Source organism: Chelonia mydas, chromosome 6, assembly GCF_015237465.2.
Source record: "Chelonia mydas isolate rCheMyd1 chromosome 6, rCheMyd1.pri.v2, whole genome shotgun sequence".
Lineage (NCBI taxonomy): Eukaryota > Metazoa > Chordata > Testudines > Cheloniidae > Chelonia > Chelonia mydas.
The window spans coordinates 31,013,008-31,038,870 of NC_051246.2; the positions used below are offsets into that span (position 1 = coordinate 31,013,008).

At 41.2% G+C, this 25,863-nt stretch overlaps 1 protein-coding gene across 9 annotated transcripts in view; it reads left to right on the forward strand.

The window, feature by feature from the left end:
* SERGEF (secretion regulating guanine nucleotide exchange factor) overlaps window positions 1–25,863 on the forward strand; it is a 236,922-nt gene that overhangs the window by 17,142 nt on the left and 193,917 nt on the right. The gene's annotated exons all lie outside the window — the stretch shown is intronic.

Here is a 25,863-nt window from a genome sequence, read left to right on the forward strand (position 1 = left end):
TGTATGATTTGCATGCATGATTCATCCCTGTCGTATAAGACAATACATTTGCATGCTAGGATCTGTAAATCTGTACTTACTCATGCCATATGTAAGCAAATAAAAAAAATTAATTTCCTCTACGCTTATAACAACTTTTTAATTTTAAGAATAACTGAAATGTACTAACATCAAGAAATTGAATTGTGTACCGACATTGGGTGGACCAGTGTTAAATAGTGTTACAGAAGGTGACATCATTGGAATATTAACCCTAGTCCTGTTTTAGATATTTTCCCATCAAATTTGCCCCTTTCTGCAAACTAGATTGCAACTGAGCTTTTTGCTTCCTATACTGAGCTCCTGAAGGCTTCTTTGGGGACATCTTTTATTTTCTATGGGGAAAAACAGACAGTATTAGGGAGAGCAAAAGTCTATGTTCCGCAGACTTAGAAAGTCATCAAACGTTACTTCTTTTACCATGCTTAACATGTAACAGTAGTTTTTTTATATTGTTATGTAGATAGGGGTTTGCTAGATAAGTTATTTACTTGTTCCCATAATATAAGAACTAGGGGCCACCAAATGAAATTAATGGGCAGCAGGTTTAAAACAAATAAAAGGAAGTTCTTCTTCACACAGCGCACAGTCAGCCTGTGGAACTCCTTGCCTGAGGAGGTTGTGAAGGCTAGGACTATAACAGGGTTTAAAAGAGAACTAGAGAAATTCATGGAGGTTAAGTCCATTAATGGCTATTAGCCAGGATGGGTAAGGAATGGTGTCCCTAGCCTCTGTTTGTCAGAGGGTGGAGATGGATGGCAGGAAAGAGATCACTTGATCATTACCTGTTAGGTTCACTCCCTCTGGGGCACCTGGTAGTGGCCACTGTTGGTAGACAGGATACTGGACTGGATGGACCTTTGGTCTGACCCAGTATGGCCATTCTTATGTTCTTATATCACCGGTGTCTCTTTAAATATGTCTTTTATTAGTTGCTACTTACAGACTTCAAGTTTTAAAACACAAGTACACCTTCATAATTACACAGTAAAGCAGGGTTAATAATACCGTAGCTGGGCTTTCACTTCACTTTATTCTGTCATCTCACTGACTGACTGGCGATGCCCCGCCGCTTATGTGTCCACGAGGGCATGGCTCACAACATTCTAGAAGATTTGAGGAAAATGTAGTTCTCAGAAAGCCTGGAACATTCCACGAGATTCTACAAAGGTCCAGAACATTCTAGGAAGTTAGTGAAAAATGAATCCACATACAGATACCTGAAACATATTACTTCAAGCATTCTATTTTCCCTTTTGTCACTAACAACAAAAACAGCACCTTGAGCCTGGTGCCCCCCAAGCCCGGCATCCCAGGCGGTCGCCTGGATTGCCTGCCTGTAAATCTGGTCCTGCACATACTTCCAGTGTGATCGTGGGCAAGACTCTGTGCCTTGGTTCCCCATCTGTAAAATGTAGAAAATTCTTATATCAAATATTAAATGTACTATACAATTATAGTATTTATTTACCTCATGAGGGCAATGTGAGGAAAAATACATTAAAGACTGGGAAGGTGTTCAGATACTGTGGTAATAGAGGCCATATAAGTACTTAAGATTGAACTCAACCTAGACAGAGATTCTGGATGGTACTGTGAGTCATCTTTGCAGTTATACAAGTGCATGCTAGCAGGACCTCCCTGTCTATACTATTTTGTGGTCACTTGTGAACTCCAAAAGGATTTTTCTTAAACTATTATAAAAAGGACAGTTAAAAATTATATGGCAGGCATCAGGAAAACCTGGTGGAATGGGATTTAGTTGTTTTTAAGGTTGGGAGCCTAAAAAGGTCCAATATTTCCTCTTTAATCTACTTCTAAATAGTAATGGATTTTGAAATGTATCCCTCTGTAAATCTTGGTATTTATGTCATCCCTCATTACTATAACTTCTGAGTGCCTCTTGAGTGTATCCATTTGTTTTCACAACACTCCAGGAGGAGTTAGGGGGAAGTATTATCCCCATTTTGTGCTTTATCGAAGACATCTATGCAATGAGATGTGGTAGAGGAAATAACAAATAATATAGCACTGTACTCATGTCTTCAAATAGACTGTTTTTTGCATTTTCTCTTAATACTAGCTCTGCATGTACTTGAGTTTTCTTGATTTCCTTTATTACACTTTTTAAAAACTAATAAAAAGTTGTATTTAAAAATATCCCAGAAAATAAGATGCTAGGCTGTATTGTTCAGTTTTGGTGAGCCATCTCACAGACAGCAAAATAGAAAATATCCACACAAGACTGGGAAAAATTATTACAATGAGGGGGACTGTCCCTATGAGACAAGATGAAAGAAAATGAGTATGATTTTGATCTGATCCTGCAGACCCTATGTCATCATGTGAAATTAAAGAAAATGGGACTATTCAAGTGTGCAGCGTATGCTGGATTGGGCCCTTGGCTTGGAAAATATAAGAGTCAGGCAATGTGATAGGGATACTTGTATGTACAATAACTGGTGATCTGATGATGGCCAGCTGGGGGCACTTTCATTGTTGCTCTGTCCAATAATGCAAGGACAGGAGGAAACTGGATAAATTAAAAAGCAACCCATTAAAAATGGATAACAGGAAATATTATTTTTAGTAACATGTAAGCAGCCTGTGGAATTTGCTGCTGCAGCATATGTCACCGGGCTGAGCTTCTCCCTGGCTCCAAAGCATGCGCTGCCATGCCCAATCTTTTGCACGGAGGTTTATTTCCTTAACAGAGGTTAGCAAACAAACAAAAAACAGCCTTTTAACTCTATCCTTGGCCCCAGGCTTCAGGGCCACCTTTCCCAGGGGCCTCTGGCAGTCCAGCTCCTGGCAGCTTCCCAGTCTCAGTCACTTCTGCTCCCTTCTTGGAGAGTTAAAATTATTGCACTGGTCCAAGGTTCAGGACTTGCTGTGCTAGGCCTTGATCCAGCAAAGCACTTAAGTAGGTGGTTAACTTTAAGCATATGAGTACTATAGTCTCATTGATTAAAATTCAGCACATGCTTAAGTGCTTTGCTGGATTGGTGCCATAAAGCATGGTACCAAATAATACTATTGGTGTGAGAGAAGAATGTCTATGATAATGTTTGATATATTGCAAACTGTTGTGCTAGAAACGAGTGGAATGCAATGGATCACTGGATACCAAAGCATTTTTGCATTCTAGTGGCAGATAGCATTTATCACTAGCGCTCATGATTCATGAGGTATGCATCACATGAAAGTTGCACAAATCTGACAACTACCTTAACTTTTTTAACCCTACTTAAACTCTAACCTGTTTTTGGAGGCTTCTGTCTTGAGAATTCTTAGAGCTATAACCAAGGCAATGCACTATTTGAAAGCGTATTATCTTTGTTTTCAGTTGGAATAAAAGCACTCATCTCTAACTGTAGGGTTCATGAGAAAAGTGGTTCCACCATTAATGCTGACACTGAAGTGGGGGAAGCAAGACGTTAGTCAGCATAACCTGATTTTAAAGAGCGGCGATTGTCAAAGCGATCAGTTTGTTTCAGTATTTGTTCGCAATGAATATCAGCTATGTGAAACTTCATGTAGCAGATATTTATCACCAGCAAACACTGAAACAAATAAATAGCTTTGACAACCACACTCTTTAACATCGGGTTATTTTGACTAATAGAGAAAACACTTTTGAAAATAATTTAAATGGAGCTACGCTGACTTCTATCCTCTAAGGATCTGGGGCAAAATTTTCAAAAGAGACTAAGTGACTTAGGAACTTACTTCCATTTTTAAAAGTGACTTTTAGGCACATAGGAACCTAAGTCTTATTTAAAATCAATGGGATTTAAGATTCTCAATCCCATAAGGCCAAATTTTCAAAGGTATTTAGGCACCTGAAGATGCAGATAGGTGCCTAGTGACCTTTTCAAAAGTACCTAGGCACCTAACTCTCATTGATTTCAAGCACCTAAGCACTTCTGAAAATCCCATTAGGCATCTATCTACATCTTAGGCACCTAAATACCTTTAAAATCTTAGACCTTTAGACACTTTTGAAAATTTTACTCCTTCTCTAATACGTGTTCCTCCATTATGTGACCTTCTCCCTGCAATGAATGAGAGACTGCTTGAGTCTCCTGCTGCTGAGTTCATGAGCAGTTCCAGATTCCCCTGTAAAAGAGGGACCTAAAATCACCAGATTGAGGTACATGAATGGATTGAGGAAATAAAGGATTTAGGGGGAAAAAAAGGATGAAGTCTGATATTTTCTCCACTTTGGCTACTATGGAAGGTGGAAACGGGATCTATGTTTATCACCAGAAACATCAGACTCAAATTGGCTTCAGCAAACAGAATCACAATGAAGGAACTTTGTTGTGTGAGAGTTTTACTTAGTTAACAGTCTATAACACAACAAAATATAATAGTTGAAATAGAAGTTACTTTAAGCTTCTCTGTTTCAGGACCCACCAGGATGAGAAAAAATTTGGGAGAGCGGTACAAATTCGGGCCCAATAAATGTTTTGAAGCATCATCCAGATCAAAAGTTTAAATTCCTGCCAACATGGCTGTAAAATACTATCTATCAGAGAAGACATATAATGAAAAGGGTTGGGTAAAACTTGAACATTTTGCTCATACATAAAATTATAAATGCTGCTATTCCAACGTGTTCTCTTTCAAAACATTTTGATTTTTATCTGCTCAGACAAGCAGCAGTTGACTGCAGAGAAAACAGAACATTAAAGAAGTAAATGGGACAGCGATGTTGCTAAAAGCAACCATCTGGAGGAAGAGTTGGCTGTTTTTTTGGTTGCCCTGATTTGACACTGTGTAAACATGTCTCAGGAAGTTATTTCTTCATTATTAGATGTAAGGAAGCAACATGGCCTATTTTTTCCCTCAGTTACATTAAGTTTTGCCTCTCATACTTACACTGATCTTATTTTTAAAAACTGTGTTTCTTGTATGCTGTTGGTAGGGTTTTGCAGGGCAATGTTCAGCAATATTTGTGCTTTTCATTTCTTCCTACTTTCTCCTTCATCATAGCTGGGAACTCACTTCTGAGGGTAGTGAGATGCCTGACTTTTTTTTCCATGCAAGATATGCCATCGCATCCAGTGATGATGAAAGTTCTCCTCTCTGTCATTCTATTGTTGTTTTTTTGCTGTTTGTTCTGTCACAAAATTCATTGGTTCAGGACTAAGATACCTTTTTCTGAGGAACATGAATTGCTTGTCTGACTAGGGCTGTTGCTGTCGTTCACGGAATGTTCTATATTCTATATTCACATTTGCCTTAACTGATCTCCTTTAAGTCTCATTTTTTATCCTTCTAAAATTGGGTTGTTTCTGTCAGAGTATTCCAGTCTCTGTAATTTTGGGTCTCTCATTCCCCTTGTGCTATCTTATTTTCAGTAGCAGGTGAAGGTCTTCAATGCAGGCCCTCTGCTTCTGCTTTGGTTCCCGGGTTCCCCACAAAAGGAGACACGTAGTTAAGCTTGTACAGCCCTCCTTGTGCTCTTTCAAGAAGAATTACCTTGTACAGTAAGGTCAGGTCCAAAGCACATTAAAGTCAATAGAAAGTCTCCCATTGCATCCAGTCAGCTTTGTATTAGATCCCTAGTGATCAATTAAACACCTGTATTAGTCTCTACTTTGCTTCCTGTATTGATTCTTATGCTGAGTGACTTTTCAGGCACAAATTTCAATTGTAACAATACCTCTGTTACTGACCGCAACATCAGTATTGCTCTCCACATCAAGTACGCATCTGATCCAAATCTCATGCCTCAGTTCCCAGTTCCAGCTGTGCTCTCTGCAGCTAATGAGCACAGCACCGCTCTAGACAATGATTTTTGTCACCACAGCCTTCGTGCCAGCAAAATGCTCAATGCCGCAACAGTCATTGCTACAACAGGCATCTTCAAAATAGACAATGCCTTATAAACACAAGCAAGTGCACCCTCTCACCTTGCATAACAGCGTTAGCTGTCATTTGTGGTCTCCCTCAACATGTTTACATCAGTCAGAGTGGAATTGCACATCGATCAATGTGAATTTAGAAGTTACTGCTCATCTGTTTCAAAAGAGAACTGAGCCCTCTCCTGGAAAGCTAAAGAGGCTGTAAATTAGGCTACTCTCTGAAAGAGTAGAACTCACCTGACTTGAAGGCAATCCTAAATATAGCAAAAGTGTGAGAGAAAAGCCTTTATTAGACTTACAGAAGGTGTATCATCATCTTCAGTTCAAAACAAGTGATTTCCTGATTAACTGGGATGGCAGATAAATAAGCTTCTTTAATCTGGGCTGTTTTATTATCTAAGTATTCTCCTGAATAAATTCACTAATCTATTTTTCATGTACCGTCAAATGAAATTACACGTCAGTTGAGTTTGGATGAAGAAATTCTTGATACAACTAAAGAATTCCCAGCTCCTTCACCTAGAGGGAGTATCTCAGTAGTGCAGTTACAATGCTATTTCTGCCTCCTCTGCAAATCTCACTGCAGCTCTAAGAAGTCTCAGAGGAACAATACACAATCAACCCCTATGAAAACAGCTTCAGTAGCATTAAATCCTGAAGCCAAACGCAATTACTGAATCTGAACTTCCTTGGATGTCCCTTAGCATCAAACCAATTAGCACAAATAAAATTATTTTTGTGAGGTCTTTTCTGGCACGTTAGTCATCCACATAGCAAAACTGAATCATACTCTCCAATAAATGCCTTTAAAGCAAGTGGGGATCCATCCCTGCTAGGATTTGGATGAAGGCAATAACTCGTGTCACTGGAAGCAAATGGAAATCTCCAGTCATTGTCTGCAGTACTTGCACAGGTATCTTCTTTCTCTATCACCACTGGGTAAGGCCATCACATTTGCTGCTAAGTAATGTAATAGGTCTAGTGCAAATGCAGCTAAGTAAGGCCTAACCTACGCTAGGAAATTAATTCGGTATAACTACATTGTACGGGACATGTCTACACTACCTACTTAAGTCAACCATGTTAGGTTGACTTACAGCCACCACTGCAGTGGCTCATGTCCACACTACCCTCCTTCTGTCAGTGATCTGCATCCTCACCAGGAGCGCTTCCACTGACTGAAGAGGAGCAGTGTGGGGGGCTGAGAGCCAGGGCTGTCAGCTCCATGCAGCTCCCTGCTGGGAGTGGTGGGTGGCTGCCTGAGTTTCTCGGTTCCGGAAGTGCGGAGCCAGGCGGCTGGGAGCAGAAGCCAGGGGCAGCCAGGCTCTAGCTGCCCAGCTTTCTTGACAAGACAGCCAAGAGCTGATATTAGTAATGCAATGTTTGCATAGACACGGCATCACCCTAACTGCACTGACATAAGCCCTACTTCTCTTATGGAGGTGGAGTTATTATGTTTGTGTTGTAGGGTACGTACATCAGCAGGACTAGGCTGTAGTGTGTACACTGACGTAATTAGGTCGATGTAAGCTGCTTTACGTCGACCTAAAAAATCCACACCCCTGAGCAACGCAGCTAAACCAACCTTTCCTCCGGCATACGCAGTGCTGGGTGAATGGGAGAATTCTCCCGTCGACCTAGCTACCACCTCCCAGGGAGGTGAAATACCTATGCTGATGGGAGAACCAGCGTAGGTAGAGTCTTCACTGAAGTGCTACAGCTGTGTGGCTGCAGTAGTGCAACTGCAGTGTTTTAAGTGTAGACAAGCCCTAAGTGGAGTTATGCTACTGATGAAACTGGCCTCTGAAGTCTAAGCAGTACATTTTCAGTCCACTAGAGGTCCTTTTCGGTATTGCTTTGAATTAAGTCTCAGAAGCAGCCCTTAAGGGATGCCTTGCCAGCCTTGGAATACTGAGAAGCTCCATTGGAGTCTAAGCACTGCTTTGTGGCTCTTACTTAGTGCCAGTAAAGCCTCCGTTGTTAAGGGGAACCTATCTTTAGCTCTTCAGCTGCCCTATTTTAGCCGAAGGGAATCCTTTGCAGAAGGGACTGCTTTTGGGTAAGGGCTACCTTAAATAAGGTGCAGTCATTTAAGGAGCTCACATTTAATGGAGGTTAACTGTATGTTGGGCATATAGCTTTGACCTACTAGAGCCTAGATTTACATAAATACTAGAATTTTCATTAACTGCCGTTAAGGGGAGATTCACAGTCTTGTTTTCCCTTTCCCTTCTTAAGAAGACCTTTAGAAAAATTAGCTTGCCAAGAGGCAAAGTGCAATTTATATTATTCCAGACCTAGTAGCCAATATTGATGTGGCAGCATCTGCCTTTAGGGGCATCTCTTTCTAACAGAGCTTTCGTTGCAGATTTGTTCCTCTGTGGGTGGCTCAGATGTACTCTTCCTACAGTACTGAGCACACCATTGGCTTGATGAATTTGATTGCCAAAATGTTATATTTCATATGTTGCATGCAAATATGGGCTAAATCCTGCCCTGTATAGGTGAGAGCAGAGTAGACAGGCGGGTGTGTTCTCTGCTTCAGCAATCCAGCTGCCTCCATAGGGCACAGTCTGGTGAGGCAACCTGTACCGTTCCTCTGAGCAGGAGCAGTGTATGCACACAGATGCTCAGTTAGTGCCTCCCCCTTACACACAAACCACAGACCAATACCCTGGGGGATGTCTGTGTGGGCCAGCATGTTTGCCACATGTCTCTCTTGGAGTTATGGAAAAAATGGGTGCATGGTTTATTTTCTTTTTTTTTTTTGTGGGGAAGGAGGGAAAGATGCAAGGAGTCTTTCCCAAGCTCTAAACTCTTGTATACTAATTAACACCCCTCACTTTATATTACTAAATAGTGCTATGACAGGGCACAGGAGCACTCTCTGGTTCTTGGAAACAAAGAGTTACCCTGGTCTCAGCTCCTCCCTTTGCCCCCAATGGTAACTGGCTGCTTGGGAGGGGGTGTAGGGAGAATATCTTGGGAAAGGATTATAGCAGTGGGCTGAATGTCAAGCTGGGGAGTTTTTGTTTCCTTTTCTGCTTACGTGAACTTATTTTGCCTTCTTATGATAAACCTCATTCATTCTGGCCAAGACCTTGCTGACCACAGCTCTCTTTTTTCTGTTGAGCCGTTTTTCAGCTGACACATGCTTTCTAGGCTGGACTTCTGTCCCTGCGTCCTAAAGATACTTCTGAAAAGTAAACCGTTGTCCGTGGAGTGTACAAGATAATTACTACTGTGTTACTGAGCAGTAGTTTGCTCTGACGTATTGCCTCTCAGCTGAAGACCTCAAAGTGCTTTATATGAATAAATCCAAACTTTACAACTTCCCCATGAGGGTGGTTAATTTCCTGTCTGTTTTGCAGATAGGGAAATAACCAAGTCTTTGAAAGGTTGGGTGACTTTTCAAAGGTCTTATCAGGAGTAAAACCCAGGTCTCCTGACTCTAAGTCTTGTGCTGTAGTCACAAAACCATCTATGATAATGTCAAAGTGTACGTCACAAGCCCCACTGCTGGAGGGGGTTAACTGGCAGTCACATGTGAGATTGAGTGTGGGGCTATAAAGGTAGAGGAAAAGTGGCTGGGGCTGCCTGTGGGTAAGGGTACTTCCTTTTTCCTCCCAGCTGGCTAAGAAGTTGGAAAGCTGTTCTGTATAGGTTCTTATACTGCCCTCATCACTGTAGTATCTGAGCGTCTTCCAGTAGTGCATTAAGTGATGTGACTAACACCTGCCACATGCGGTTTGTTCTCTCTCCCCAAGGGGAGAATTGTGTGTTCAGTGGGGTATTTTGTTTTGATAGGGAGTTATATGCTTTTGTTTTTAATGACAATATTTTTCTGGCAATTGGGACCTGCTGTTCTGAGTGGCTTGGGTTTGTTTAGGATCCTTAATTTGAATCAATAAAATAAAGCTTTGAGGAAAGGGATTGAAATTCCTCTGCTGGTGAAAGGGTTCGTTATTCATCTTCCAGAGCTAGTGGTTCTGCCCAGTGCCTTACACCATCCTTTCACGCTCCTTTCTCAAATGACAGAGTTTTCCAGAAGGAGGATACTTCCATAAGAAATATTTACTCATCCCTCTCCCGTCAGACACACATGCATGTGACATGTTGTGGGTTGATAAAAGATATCACCCAAGAATCTTGTGCCTGCTATCCTGGCCCTGTTGGTGGTGGGGCGTGTTGTGAAATGCTACCCTCTTTGGTTGTAACATCCGTTTTGAACTCTTCTACCTATAGTATGATTGAAAAGGATTAGATGCAGTACAAGTGAAATGACTTTACTACATTATAGAACAAAGTTTCAACAAGACACTTTTTCAGATATGAAGTAGGCAGACTATAAATTGCAGTTAATTGAATGAATGTGACAAACGCTCAATGCCAGTTGGTGACAATCAAACACTTTGAATGAAGTCTCTGACATTCTTTCTAATGCACAATAGTTAAGCTTTCAGGGGCGGAGGGAGTGTGATTTTGAGATTTGGAAGAATATATAAAATATTAGAGATCGGTCAAATCAAAGTAACAAAACCATTGGCAGGTCTTAAACTAAAAAAAACAGTGGAAAATTAGGTGGTTTTAAGGCTGAAAACTACTTGTATGGCTGCCCTTTTGCATTAAGCATCTTATCTGGTAAGGTCATTTGCTGTTCTAAAGTCATCTGGTGGAAAACTATGTTCTTACCTCCCATATGTGATGCAATGGTTGGGTGTAATGAAGAAGGTGCGTTGTCATTTCTGAATTTCTTATATTTTCAACCAGTCTAGTCATCATATTCAAATGTTCTTTTCTTATGTGATTATTACATAACCCAGTGTTTTTTAAAAAAGAAACTGAAATTCAGCTTATGAGCTGATCTCGCTCTCCATGATGTCTTCAGGTTAAAGGGAGCAGGGTCTGGCTATTAATGTAATAACATCAGCGATGCTGCTTTTCAGTAACAATGGGAAGGGTTTGTTATAATGGGTTTGTGCATAGGAAAGGGGATCTCTGTAACATGATATTTATCCTCACAAACACTCTGTGAGATAGGTAGACAGCTATTATTATCTCCATGTTATAGATGGGGAGACTGAGGCAGAGGCTAAATGCTTTACTGTGTGCCACTCAGCTAGTCACTTGCACAGATGGGATTGCAACACAGAACTTCCAGGTTTCCACTCCCATGCCATTTGTCTAGTCTGCACTGCCTGTCCATGCAATGAAAAGTTACACTATAACAGTCTTTGTGCTTATGCATGTTGCTTGCTGTCATGATTGTTATTTGTTGTTTGTAATACAGTAGCCTCCTTAATAAAGGATTCATAGATTTGAATGTTGGAAGGGGCCATTACATCATCTAGTCTGTCCTCTTATGTAACACAGGCCATGGAATTTCAACCCGTCACCCCTGTACTGAGCTCAATAATTTGTGTTTGGCTAATGCTTTTCCTCCAGAAAGGCATCCAGTCTTGATTAAAAGATATCATAGGATCATAGGGTTGGAAGGGACCTGAGGAAGTCATCTAGTCCAACCCCCTGCTCAAAGCAGGACCAATCCCAATTTTTGCCCCAGATCCCAAATGGCCCCCTTAAGGATTGAACTCACAAGCCTGGGTTTAGCAGGCCAATGCTCAAACCACTGAGCTATCCCTCCCCCCCATACCAAGAGATGGAGAAGCCACCATTTCCTTTGGTAGTTTTTTCAGTCATCAGGGCCCTGTTGTTACTAGGAACTGTACAGACAAATAACAAAGAAGATAATCCATCCCCAGTGAGCTTTCTGTCTAGGAGTGTGAGAGAGGAGACAACAAGTGAACAAAAGAGACAAATGGGATGGGGGAAAGTGGGAGGATGAGGTGACAAAATGAAGAGTTGAGCAGAAATATGTGGCCAGTAATAACCTCTTGTGGTACTTTGAGTTTGTTATATATATGTTTAATAAGCCCTTGTAGGACCTAACTTACCGGGGTGGGAAAAGAAGAAATTCTAGCCTAAACACTAAATAATGCCTAAGTAAAAATGAGTAGAGTGAAATGCGGACCAATATAAAGTGGGGTTTGGAGGAGTATTAATACAGCAAAGAGAACTCTGGCAATTGTGGAACAGCTTTTGCTTAAGTTAAAAATTATTTTTGGCAATATTATACACTCCCAATTCACACATTCTAGAAAAGATGGCAGGCTTCAGGTGATATTGAACACTACATGATAACGTTAATCATGGGCAGACATCTCTGTGCACGATGTCATTGTCTATAACTCATTGAGATATAATGAGATTGGTCTGTTGACAAGTGTAAAGTGATTTGTAATAAAAATAAAAAACAATTGCAGATTACTTTGCATTGATCTGCTTGATAAGGTCTGTCATATCCTAGAGAGTTATGACTGCAGCTAATGCCGGTTCTTATCTGCTGCTGGGTTCCATAAAATACCTTTTGATGTTATTGAATCTCTGTGACAAGTGAACAATATAGCTATGCAATATTTTGGAAGTGAAAGTGCTAGTTAAAACAGTGAAGCTTGACAGAGAATTGCCAGATCATGGAATATACATTCAGCATTGGCATGAGCTGTATTTTCAACTAAATCATCCTCTTACAATATTTTTCCTGGTGAGGTGTTTGGCTTAGTATGTCATAGTACTATGACTGATATGGCCTAATTTTCTGAAGTGACTAGTGATTTTTGGGGGTCTCAGTTTTTGGGTGACCAATTTGAGACACATTAAGGTGGCCCACCTTGATGGTTTGCATTCGAACTGGACAGGACGGACAAAGGGAGGGAGAAAAGGTATACAACATGAAAGCAGATTGGGAACTTAGAGAATTAAATGATTCATCCAAGGGCACACAGCAAGTCTGTGGGACCCAGATCTCATGAGTCCCAGTCCAGTGCCTTAGCTTGAAGACTGTTCTTCCATAAAATAGCATAATATCACTTATTTTTATTTGATTAAATGGTTTTTATATTGCCTTGGTGGGGTCAGTCCTGGACACACAGTACTTCCTTGCTAAATCAATGTTTGTATGGGTGCCGGTTGGACTATGTGGTTACCTAATGAAGTTTGTTTGTGGGCACCATTTGTACATTAGTTTATTTGTTCTGATGGGTGAAAATGTGTTGCTTATGAACTAGCTGACTTTCATTCATTTAGACTTTATTGACTGCTTATAGTTGTTTTGCTTTGTCAAAACTGTAGTCTCCTTGGTCAGTCATTTTGTGATTCAAGTTGCTTTTTAATTCTGGGAACTTTAGCATTGTTAATATTTCTAAAATGTATGGAATTAAAGCTTTGCAGAAATCCATTTTAAGGAATCTACAGATCATTTGGAATACACAGGAGCAGTAATAAAGATCTTTGGTGCACATCTTTTGGTGCAAAGATCTTTGGCTCATTTTTTCCTTAGTTAAATCTCTAAACTGGGTTCCCAGTTTCATCGCACATTGATCTTTCACTGTCCTTTTAACTTACAAAGTTTATGGAAGCTGCAGCTATAGGGGCTGATGGAACTGTGTGGCAGAGTTCTTGGCAATTTGATTCCTGGCAGACAGCTGGCTGAAAGCTGACGTGGAATGCTGGACTTACTCTCCTGGGAACAGGAGCCAAATCAGAGGCAAGTGAGTGTGTAGGGGATGTCAAAATGCCATCTTGAGGGATGACTATAATTGTTTTATAATACTTTTCATCTGTAGCTAACAAAATGCTTCATGAAGAAAGCTGTTCCATTACAGTCATTATGCAGAGCTGTGATTATGTGAAGCATAGAGATTAAGGATATGTCTACAGAGCAGAGAAAAACCCATGGCTCGCCCGTTGCTGACCCGCTGCTTTTGGCTGACCCAGCCTGCATCTCCTCATCACCAGCTCAGCCAGTTTTTCTAAGGGCTGCAGGGTGGCCAGTCCAGCAGGCCCTGCTAAGTACCTGGGATGGAACAGAAGACCAGTAGAAAGTAGCTCCAGGGGAGTGCGTGGTGCTGCAGTTAGGTCACAATCAACACACATAGTGAGTTATTTTTTGCTCATTTGCCAGCTCCTTCCCTTCAGTGAGAGAACTAGACGGCTGTCCATGGTCCCCCTCTGTAAGCTGGCTCACTCCAAAAGCTCTCTTAACCACAGAGCCTTCCACAGTCTTCCACAAACTGATGCCTCACTCCCCACCTCAGAGTATAAGCCTGAAGCCTAAGGGTGGTGCTTTACCTTACTAATTTATTAGACTCCAAGAAAAGTGTCAAAGTTTTCTCTGGACCAAGGAGGATGCAGTTTTTATTCAGTATTTTTTTTTTTTTTTTTTTTTAATAATCTGTGGGTGGCTTCCATCTCGTTCTGGACCTATCCATTTTTGACCTATCAGAAAAAAAGAGATACTGCACTGATTCAAGCAGTAGGCAAAGAAATGTGCTTAGACCTGAAAAAAGCCTATCTGTACTTCTCTGACCCCAAAATACCCTGTGATTCACAGCAGCCAGTCAACATGGTCAGTTCATAGCAGTGCCTTTCAGGTTGTTGTCTGCTGCCAGAGCTTTGATGGTGAGTCTCTTTTCTGATCTCGGACAGCAAGGATTTCAAATTTATCACAGCATAGACAACCTATTAATAAAAGCCCATCTGCAAAGTAGACTGCCTGACACAGCACTCAAATCCTGCAAGAACTTGGCTTTATTATTAATACAGAAAACGATTTTGCCAGTGCCACTGCAGAAGAGCCTGCCTCTGGGGGCTCACTTCCCAGTGAATCCAGGAGTAATCATGCTATTAGAGCATTTCAGAAAATCTGGGATCTGCTGAGCTCACTCTCCAGGTCTTGCCAGGTTTAATCGCTGCAGTGGTTTCTACTCAGCACAATGGTAACCTCCCATGATGTCTTGCTTCATCTTTTTGAGCTCCCATCCTTCTTCCTCACTTTCAGCCCTACAGTATGGACAAGCTGCTTGTGCTTCCTTTTTACAAGAGCTACAAACAAAAGCTGTTGGGGTAGACTCTGACTTTGTGTGGGTGAATCCCTCTTGGCAACTGCCCTCCCTTGTATATACATTTGTATCTCATTTCTCTCAACTGACTAGCAGAGCTGGTTGTTGGCTCACTGCAAGTCTTGAGTTACATACAAAAATATATGTGGTTTGCAGGTTACCATAATGTCTGTAAATATGTGGCCAAGGATTGTTACAGCACTTTCTTCCTTGAAGTTCAGGGGTCAGCAGCCTCGTTGATGTTATTTTTAATTTTACATGCTTGGGACGGTTACACATCAGGAAGAACACTGGTAACTGCCCCATCTCCCTGACTGTGCCCAGAATCCTTGGAAAATCAGCATTCCTATTGCTTCTGGTTTTCTGAATATAATTGTGCTACAGCTGTAGTTAATTCTTTTCTTTTACTATTTTGTAATTCTATACTCCTGGTAATCTTTTTGCTCCCTACAGGGAGTTGCCTCTACATGGTCGCAATCTTGAAGAAAATGTTTCCACTGATTATATCACAATGGACAGATTAGGTTTGAGGTTTACCCTAAAAGTTTTCCATTCCGTGTTTCATAGTTGTTCATGTGTACTGTTTCTCAACAATAGTTTGTTAACAATAGTTATAGAGTAATTCAAGTCTAGTTTATGGAGCAGCTGTGTTTTTTTTCCCCTTCCTTTTTTGTTGGATGTGAGTCAGTGAACCAAACTGAATGATTTTTAATAAGCGTGTCATGCCATATTTTGCTTGCATAAAAAGAGGAGGCCAGGAAGGTGCTAAAGCCAAAATAATTTTGTTTTAAATGTTTTCCCTAAAATAGAGATGTAAGTGACTGGCAGGAAGCAAGATGGGACTTAATACATTTATTTGAACTTGAATAGACTTTCCCAAACAAAATGTATTATGAGAGGATTGGCAAGCTGAGATTTGGATGCCCTTTGGAAAATAGGATTTAAATGGGTCTCAGTTAAATTTAGATCATGCTGGATGCTGAGAGCCTTTTGTCAAGGAGTTTAAAATGGAAAAAATAACCATGCTGAATTTTGCAGTTCTTTTCCACTCACCTTTGGATGTGACAGTTTGGAAAGTGTCTGTACATAGCAGAGGGTACAGTGCACTCTGCCTGTGGGAAAGGAGGGTATTAAGAGGGTACCTGTGGTGATATTTGTATTTGTTATAACAATATTTTCAATATATTATGCATGTCCATTTCTGAGCAGTCTGCCTGTTTGCAGAGGCAGCTGACATTTTGTGAGACAGAAGGATGCAGTGTGCTACATGGGAGACACCCTGTGCTCTCACCTGAAGGCTTTGCTTTTGTTCTTCCATGTTTGTTTTTTTCATTTAATGTAAATTAAGTCACTGCAGCTGAAAGTATATGGTTCCCCCTTGCATATGAGAAAGCATACCACCTGTCATTCAGTAGCTGTAACAGGTGGTGAAATCAATCTAAATATAATTTCCTTTCAGGAGGAAGAATTCAGTGCTATGTGTGACTGTGTCTGCTTCTTCTCTCTGGTTACCACTGGAGTACCAGTGACAGTTATTGCTAATGTTGCCTAATTGTTTTAATCCGTACCCTGTTTTGAGTTGCTCCTTCGTAGTTTCACTTTGTGTTCTGATATTTTCCCAGCCTCGTGAGATTAAGTCTTGTTTTAGTATGAAGAGAATAGGTTAAACACCCTTCCCTCCCCATCCCCCCCAATGCTTTACCCATTATTAAGAAAAATAGGAAAAAAAGAGAATGAGGTACAAAGCAAAAAATTTGCAGGGAAATATCCCAGTCTGAGAAGCACCTTTTAATGTTTCAGTGAGAACTGCTTTTGTTTTAGCAGAGTTAGAAGACTGAAAATCAGTCATGACATTCACGGTGAAATTTAGAAAATCAGTTCTTATTAACCTATCTCAGCTGTCACTGAATGAAGTCAATGGGAGTGCTCTAAGTGTAAATAAGATGCTATTAAGGCTATAAGGCTATCGTTTACAGTGGCAGCTGTCTGCTCAATTCTTAGGATTTACCTCAAACATGCAAGAGATTCTTATATTAAGTCTGATTTGCAAATACTGTGATTTTATTTTTATTTATTTTAATATATTGAAGTGCTAGAAAGGATGCCTATTCATATACTATAGGTGTCCTTGACGGAACTTAAAAGTATATCCTAAGTGCAACAATGTAAGCTAACACACTGCAAATCTGCCTCACCCTACAAATTATATTTCCTCACATTTTCAAATGCCTGGGGAAAAAAGATGAAAGTTGCAACATGCCTTGAAGATCATTAAGTCCTGTTTTCAAAAGTGATGTAAACTCTTAGGTACCTAAGCCTCATTGAAAGTCAATGGGATTTATGGTTCTAAAAGCCTAGGTTACTTTTGAAAATGGGACGTAAGGTCTTAAGTCACTAAGGCGTTTTTGAAAGTTTTCCTCTGAGCTATTTTGGTCAAAGTAGGGGAGCAAATTCCAGAGCCTTGGGACCCCTCACAGAGCATTCCTGGACCTTCACTAGTTTATATCAGTGAAGCTTCAGCTCAAGTTCTTCCATGGATCTCGACTGTGATTTAACACTGGGGAAGAGGTGATCTCTTGGGTGGGTAGGTAGGTCCTAAGCCATTTAGGACTTCAAAGGTCAAAAACGTTTTAAACTTCAACTGCGAAATCTCAGGCACCCAGGGCTGATTATGGAGCATTGGCTGAATGTGCTTATGGCAAGATAGGTCACTTACCAAGCAGGTTACCACTTTCTGTACCAGTTTTTAGTTTTAAAAGTTGAATTGAAATTAGATTAGACTGTGACAAGATGTAGCTCAGCTTATGATTAAAGTCTTTATCACTTAACCTAATGATGAAGCTGAAAAAAGACAAGCGAGTACTGAAAACTCTCTTCCTTCTTGGCCTCTCTCTCAACCAGCATTTTAAGCTCAGGGCTTATTGGTGTTACCAAAGAAAGAGCTAGTGCTTGAGATAGTGTAACTCACTGGTCAGCGTGTTATGTGTCCCCCTCTGTACCTCACCCACAGAGGGTGTGAATGTGTAATCTCCTCTGGCTACAGAGATTTTTAGCTCACACTGTAGAAACTCATGCTTTCAGCTCTGGAGGTTCCTGGTTCATTCGCTGGCATTGGTGGCATTCACAATACCACATCTTTATGTCAATGGTGTTGTTATGCTCCTGGGAAAAGAGGAAGAACAGGCAGGTGGACTAGTGGCTGGAGCACTGAACTGGGACCTATTCCCATCTCTGCGATTGGCCTGCTGGGTGACCTTGGCCAAGTCACTTCTTCTATCTGTACCTTAAATTCTCCATCTGTAAAATGGAGATAATTATACTGCTGCCCCCTTTGCAAAGTTTGCTTGAGGTCTACTGATGAAGAGCTATGTCAGAGCTAGGTAGGGTTACTGCTACTGCTTAGGCCCTGTCTATATTAAGGACATTTTGCACTAGTCTAACCATGCTGAGATAGTTACATTGATTTAGATCCCTAATGTAGATGTTTTGCAAGCATGCAAAGTGGGATTTATCTTGGTGCAGCTTAATCCGGTAGAAAACTGTACTGGGTGAAGCCCTGTTTGGCACTGGTGCAGGGCTTCCACATTAGGGATTGCACTAGAATGACTAAATCATTGTTGTCCCCTTGGTGCAAATTGCCTCAGGACTTGTCTGTGTAAGAAAATTGCATTAGTGATTTTAAACTGGTGCAAATCCCTCTGTGGATGCTCTTATTTTAGTTGAAACCAGATTTATTGTCATCTAGTTTACAGCAGTTAGGATAGAGCTTATGCTAAACTGAAATAAGCCACTCTTAAACTGAAATAAAAGTGTCTACACAGGGGTTTGGACCAGCTTAACTAAGTCACATAAAAACACCCATTTAAGGGTATGGCTACACTTCCAGATGTAGAGCGCTTTGAGTTAAACCAGCCTTTGTAGAGCGCAGTAGGGAAAGAGCTACAATCTGTCCACACTGACAGCTTCAAGCACAGTGGCGTGGCCACATTTGCGGCACTTGCAGCGGCATTGGGAGCGGTGCATTATGGGCAGCTATCCCAGCATGCAATTGACTGCAGCGTTTTTTTCCAATGGGGGTGGGGTGGAGTGTGACAGGGAGTGTGTTGTGTGTATGTGAGGGGAGAGAGAGTGGGTTTTTGGGGGGCTGAAAGCATGTCAGCGTGTTGTCTTGTAGACCTCCAGCAGCAGACCTCCCCCTTCTCCCCGCCTCTCTCTCTCTCACACAGACAGCATTCCACAGTAACGGCTTGCTTTGTCTCAGAGACGGCTGTCAGAAACGGAGCTTTCAAAGGGCATATCCACATTCCTAGGCGAATTCAAAACAATGAGAAGAGTGGCCACTTGACGTTAAGGGGATTATGGGACTTTTCCGGAGGCTGATCAGAGCGCAGTAATGCAACACGTCGTTCATACTGATGCCCGGGCGTTTCAGCCACTACGCAACAAGTGTTAATCTTTTTGTTGAGGTGGAGTACCAGGAGCGCTCTAGCCAGAGCCAGAGTCAGAGCACTCTATGTGCCTTGCCAGTGTGGACTGGAAGTGAGCTAGGGCACCTGGGGCTGCTTTAATGCGCTCTAACTCGCAAGTGTAGCCAAGCCCTCTGTTAAATCAGTGGAACTTTATTGTGTAGACAAGCCCTTAGTATAGATAGAGGCCGTGTATACCAGAGCTGTAAGAAGCATAGCGATTGCCACTTAGCAATTCAGTAATAGGATCAGAGGTACTTAGAAAAAGGTGAAACTAGATAACTTTTCAGTTGATGTAACACAGTGTTTTCAGCATGAGTTTCAAGACAGTAGTAATGCTGAGCAAAGAAACATCATCAGTATCTGCAGCATTTTAATAGCATAGAATCATAGAATATCAGGGTTGGAAGGTACCTCAGGAGGTCATCTAGTCCAACCCCCTGCTCAAAGCAGGACCAATCCCCAACTAAATCATCCCAGCCAGGGCTTTGTCAAGCCTGACCTTAAAAATATCTAAGGAAGGATATTTCACCACCTCCCTAGGTAACGCATTCCAGTGTTTCACCACCCTCCTAGTGAAAAAGTTTTTCCTAATATCCAACCTAAACCTCCCCCACTGCAACTTGAGACCATTACTCCTTGTTCTGTCATCTGCTACCACTGAGTAGACTTTGAACAGTCTAGATCCATCCTCATCCACCCCTTTCAGGTAGTTGAAAGCAGCTATCAAATCCCCCCTCATTCTTCTCTTCCGCAGACTAAACAATCCCAGTTCCCTCAGCCTCTCCTCATAAGTCATGTGTTCCAGACCCCTAATCATTTTTGTTGCCCTCCGCTGGATGTTTTCCAATTTTTCCACATCCTTTTTGTAGTGTGGGGCCCAAAACTGGACACAGTACTCCAGATGAGGCCTCACCAATGTCGAATAGAGGGGAACGATCACGTCCCTCGATCTGCTGGCAATGCCCCTACGTATACATCCCAAAATGCCATTGGTCTTCTTGGCAACAAGGGCACACTGTTGACTCATATCCAGCTTCTCTTCCACTGTAACCCCTAGATCCTTTTCTGCAGAACTGCTGCCTAGCCATTCAGTCCCTAGTCTGTAGCAGTGCATGGGATTCTTCCGTCCTAAGTGCAGGACTCTGCACTTGTCCTTGTTGAACCTCATCAGATTTCTTTTGGCCCAATCCTCTAATTTGTCTAGGGCCCTCTGTATCCTATCCTTACCCTCTAGCGTATCTACCTCTCCTCCCAGTTTAGTGTCATCTGCAAACTTGCTGAGAGTGCAATCCACATCATCCTCCAGATCATTTATGAAGATATTGAACAAAACCGGCCCGAGGATCAACCCTTGGGGCACTCCACTTGATACCGGCTGCCAACTAGACATGGAGCCATTGATCACTACCTGTTGAGCCCGACAATCTAGCCAACTTTCTATCCATATATAAATAGTTAAGTGCAAATGAATGGATCTTGTCAGCTCTTGTTAAGTTTAACTAGAAATATGCAGTGATTTATTTGTCTTGACTGGCACTGTGGTCCTTTTGGCCAAAAAATGAGGATTTAATTATAAGTGTTATATATTATCACATATTAAATCTGTACACATACTTGAAGGACCATGAGAGTGACCAAAATGATCATAGAATAATAGAATCATAGAAGATTAGGGTTGGAAGAGACCTCAGGAGGTCATCTAGTCCAACTCCCTGCTCAAAGCAGGACCAACCCTAACTAAATCATCCCAGCCAGGGCTTTGTCAAGCTGAGCCTTAAAAACCCCTAAGGAAGGAGATTCCACCACCTCCCTAGGTAACCCATTCCAGTGCTTCACCACCCTCCTAGTGAAATAGTGGTTCCTAATATTCAACGTAGACCTTGCCCACTGCAACTTGAGACCATTGCTTCTTGTTCTGTCATCTGCCACCACTGAGAACAGCCTAGCTCCATCCTCTTTGGAACCCTTTTCAGGTAGTTGAAGGCTGCTATCAAATCCGCCCCCCGTTCTCTTCTGCAGACTAAATAAGCCCAGTTCCCTCAGCCTCTCCTCATAAGTCATGTGCCAGAGCCCCCTAACTATTTTTGTTGCCCTCCTCTGGACTCTCTCCAATTTGTCCACAACCTTTCAGTTTTGGGGCCCCAAAACTGGATGCAATACTCCAGATGTGGCCTCACCAGTGCTGAATAGAGGGGAATACTCACTTCCCTCAATCTGCTGGCAGGTCTCCTACTAATGCAGCCCCATATGCCGTTAGCTTTCTTGGCGACAAGGGCACACTGTTGACTCGTATCCAACATCTCATTCACTGTAATCCCCAGGTCCTTTTCTGCAGAACTGCTGCTTAGCCAGTCGGTCCCCAGACGGTAGCAGTGCATGGGATTTTTCCATACTAAGTGCATGACTCTTCACTTGACCTTGTTGAACTTAATCAGATTTTTTTTGGCCCAATCCTCCAATTTGTCTAGGTCATTCTGGACCCTATCCCTACCCTCCAGTGTGTCTACCTCTCCCCCCAGCTTAGTGTCATCCACGAACTTGCTGAGGGTGCAATCCGTCCCACCATCATTAATGAAGATGTTGAACAAAACCGATCCCAGGACCGACCCTTGGGGCACTCTGCTTGATACTGGCTGCCAACTAGACATTGAGCCGTTGATCACTACCCACTGAGCCTGACAGTCTAGCCAGCTTTCTATCCACCTTATAGTCCATTCATCCAATCCATACTTCTTTAACTTGCTGGCAGGTTTGGAACTGAAAGCATTAATAATACAAAGTATTGACATGAAACAGCCTAATAAGAATTCTTTGCACTTTTACAACTAACTGAACTTTGAAACTGTGAAAACTGTGTATAAAACACTACCAAACCAAAACTCTTTGCTCATGCCAGCAGCAGCGCTTTGCACTCACTTCGTATAGGGTGAATGGATATATAAGATTCAAGGCCTGGGAGTTGAAACTGACCATCACAAAACAATGAAACAGATTGTACACTGTAGCAGTTAAATGTACAAAGTAAACAATTTGTAATCTGTCTCAGTTATAGTCATTTTAGAAGTTGCTTGGAGCAAAAGTAGGAAGCCATATTTTCAGATGGAAATTTGATTTTTTTTCCAAGTTTAGTGTTCTTTGAACTTAAAACATTAATAGCTTTAAAAATGCTACTGAACTGATTTGTTTTAAAGAAATATGGCCTTTTTATGTGTGTGGTAGTAGTGGGTTTTCTTTGTTTTTTTTTTTTTGGTAGAGATCAAGACTTCAGTCAACTTTAACATTTCCTGGCTTTTGACTAATTGATTACCACGCCTTAGCTGTTACTATTTCTGTATGTATTATTTAAACACTAACATTGTTCTCTTGAAGAACAGTGATAGTCTAAGCTGCATTGTTAATGTCATGTGAATGCAACTTTGATGAGAGTTAGGTGCCTAAGTACTTTTGAAATTTCCACTAGATACCTGTCAGCACTAGGAGGTGCCCAATAGCTTTAAAAATCTGTCACTTTGTTCTTTTCATTGTTGCAGTAAAGCCTCGTAAGTAGTATGCATGTGTGTTGTGTGAATAGTTGCTTTATGTAAGATAGCGTGGGATGCAGAAGAAATATCAACCATTATGAATATTAAGTACTAGATACATCAGTCTGAGATCTCATTTATGCTAAGGCCCCTTAGCACTGTTTTCGCACCACTAATGAGCCTTAAAGCAGGTGTAAGTTACACCTTTGTGCAGTTGGGAATCAGGATCATAGACTTTTTCAAAAAATTTTTCCAATTGTGAAGTATAGGATAGTGATATGGGGAATCCAAAGCTCGCTAAAGTCAGTTGGGAAAGGCTTTGGATCAGGTTAATATACTGGATCAAATCAGTAATGTTTGTTAAATTTCCCAGCTTCCTTCTAGGTGCTAGAAATGATTCCACATCAGATATATCACCACGGAGTATCTTTCTGTCTTGATAAGTAAATAGATTTATAAACACAAAACCAAAATGTTTTACCTGTTCAAGGACCTAATCCAGTGTTCTTGAGCGCACGTAAATTTCATTGACTTCACTGGGATTTTTGGGTGCTCAAGAACTACAGGATTGGCCTTTAAATATGCGCTTGACTCTAATATATTTATTTATATAGTTATCAACCTAGCTCCCCAAGCATTCCTCCATCTATTACATTAGTCAGAATTATGTAATATAATTAGTAACATCCATATATAATCTCTTTTTGCTACATCAATTTTCATCTCTTTCCTTCTTCCATGGAATGTGTTGCTCTGTGGTATGGATTTTCTTAAATCACAGCTTTTTTATAACTTTTTTTTGTTCTTTTGGTTATAGTATATGATAAGTTTTTGTATTTATTTCTCTAACATTAGTAACATCCAAGCCATATAATGTATTCTCACTACATATTACAGGTATATTTGTTGGTTTTGGGTTCTCAGTCTAAACTCTAGAATGGTATTAGGGTGGACTACTTGATTAATCTTCATTTGAACAATTTTATTTTTGCAAGGCGCTATTGTAAGCAAGTAATAATAATGCAGTCTAAAGAGACTGAAAAACAAGTTGATTCAGTCACACTAAAATTGTGCAAGGCTGAGCAGCTTCTCCGTGGCTCTTTCCTAGAAGCTCATTCTATAAACTGTAAGACTGAAGTGGTTTATTAATATTGATTCAGATGCCTAGCCCTTTTAATCATAGGGCTTTAGCCTACCCCGTTGAATTAAAATAAAATCTTTAACCTGTATATGATTCTCCAGCATTTTTCCCTTAACCTGGATCAGTTGCAAACCTGGGTCTAGTTTGCTGTGTATATGTTTTGATAAATACAATATTACTTTGTTTGTATTGTTTCCAATACCTTTCCAAGTAGAGTTCCAGAGTTTGTATTTAATTTCATTTTTTCCCCATCACTAAATTCTAGAAGATTGTGTGAGGTGGAACGAGTGGAGTTCCACAGGAAAACTTCTGTTTCAGGAAAATGCAATGACTAACAGTCCTCTAGAGGACAGCATTGCTTTCTGGTTTTGACTTGTATTTGGGACGCTTGTCATGAGATACTAAAGCCTAGAAGAAATACACTGGAATCTATCCCCATTTATGATGCTAAGGTGAAAAGCAAGCTTTGCTAGCACTTTTATATTGCCAAGCTAGTAACAAGACTTTTTCAAATTCAAATAATTTTTATTACTTCTTTGAAAAACCTACATAGACCATTCAGAGAGCCCACAAAATAAACCATGACCATTGCTAATGTCCAGATTGATGAGATAGTCTTATCATTCCTTAGCTCAGGGTGTTGTTGCTTCATGTTGCAGTTCTCTGGCAGGCCAGACTGTCTCAGTGCTTGGCCTGCCTTATGCACTGGCCCTCATGCCATTTGCTGCTCGTCAGTGTTGGGATTTAGCATGCTACCATGCTGTTAATTATGGAGTGTCATAATGCATACTGTAGTAGTGTGATAAATTCAAACACGAGGTGACAGAGGGCAGCTGGGGCCAGTCTCTATCTCATCCTGAGTCCAACTCCCAAGGCTCCTGGCCCCAGTTGTGTGGCTTCACTAACATCATCCGCAGATTTAAGTTCCATTGGGCACTGGGATCCTGATAGCAAAGAATCAGATCCACAGATCAGTGGGATCTGCTTAATCTCCCACTGCTTGGTGGGGACTCCAAGTCCTGGGGCCTCTCTGTTGGACAATATTTCCCCGTAGCCCTGTCGGACAGTCCTGCCTCTTTTCCTTCCCAGCCTCAGAGGTCTTTGCATCAGTTTCAGTCCACAGAGATTAACTGCCATCTCTGCAAGTCTTGGCTCATTCCTTTCCACGCTCCCCCACCCCATGCCATTGTGCTAAGCACTTTGTTCTCCAGTTCTTACTTTCTTGAAACGTTATGGCTGAGACATGAAACAGTCAACAGAAGTGCACTCACAAAGGAAGTTGGTAAGAGAAGATCAGAGTGTGCACTGGCCCTGTGGAAATAGTGCTTTAATTCTTGCAGTCTGAAGATAGATGTGGATCAGAAACTTATGATAAAAACCTAGGCATCATTGTGGACATCTCAATGCAGTGGTCAACACAAAATGTTAGGATGTATACAAAATGGGTTAGAAATCAATGCTGAGAATATTGTAATGGCCTTATACAAATTAGTGGTGCACGCAATATAAATGATACTAAAAAGTCACTTTTTTTTCTGGAATAGTGTGTCCACGTGGTGTATTATACCAATATTACTTGCGCATCATAAGTGTACGGCTATTGTTCTGCTGGTCAGTTTCCTTATGTAGACAAGCCCTTAGTTACATAACTGGCTTATTGTGGATTCTGGTTACACTGATCTATTTTCTTGTGTAAGAGAATCCTGCATTTTCTAATATAATTGCACAAAAGCCAAAAACAGTCTTTTCATCCCAGTCAAACCATCCAAATCAGTCGTATGTAAGCTATTCCATCATTTATTAATCGCATTATTCTCTTGTCACTAATTATTATAGGCAAAATCTGATTTCAAAGAGACA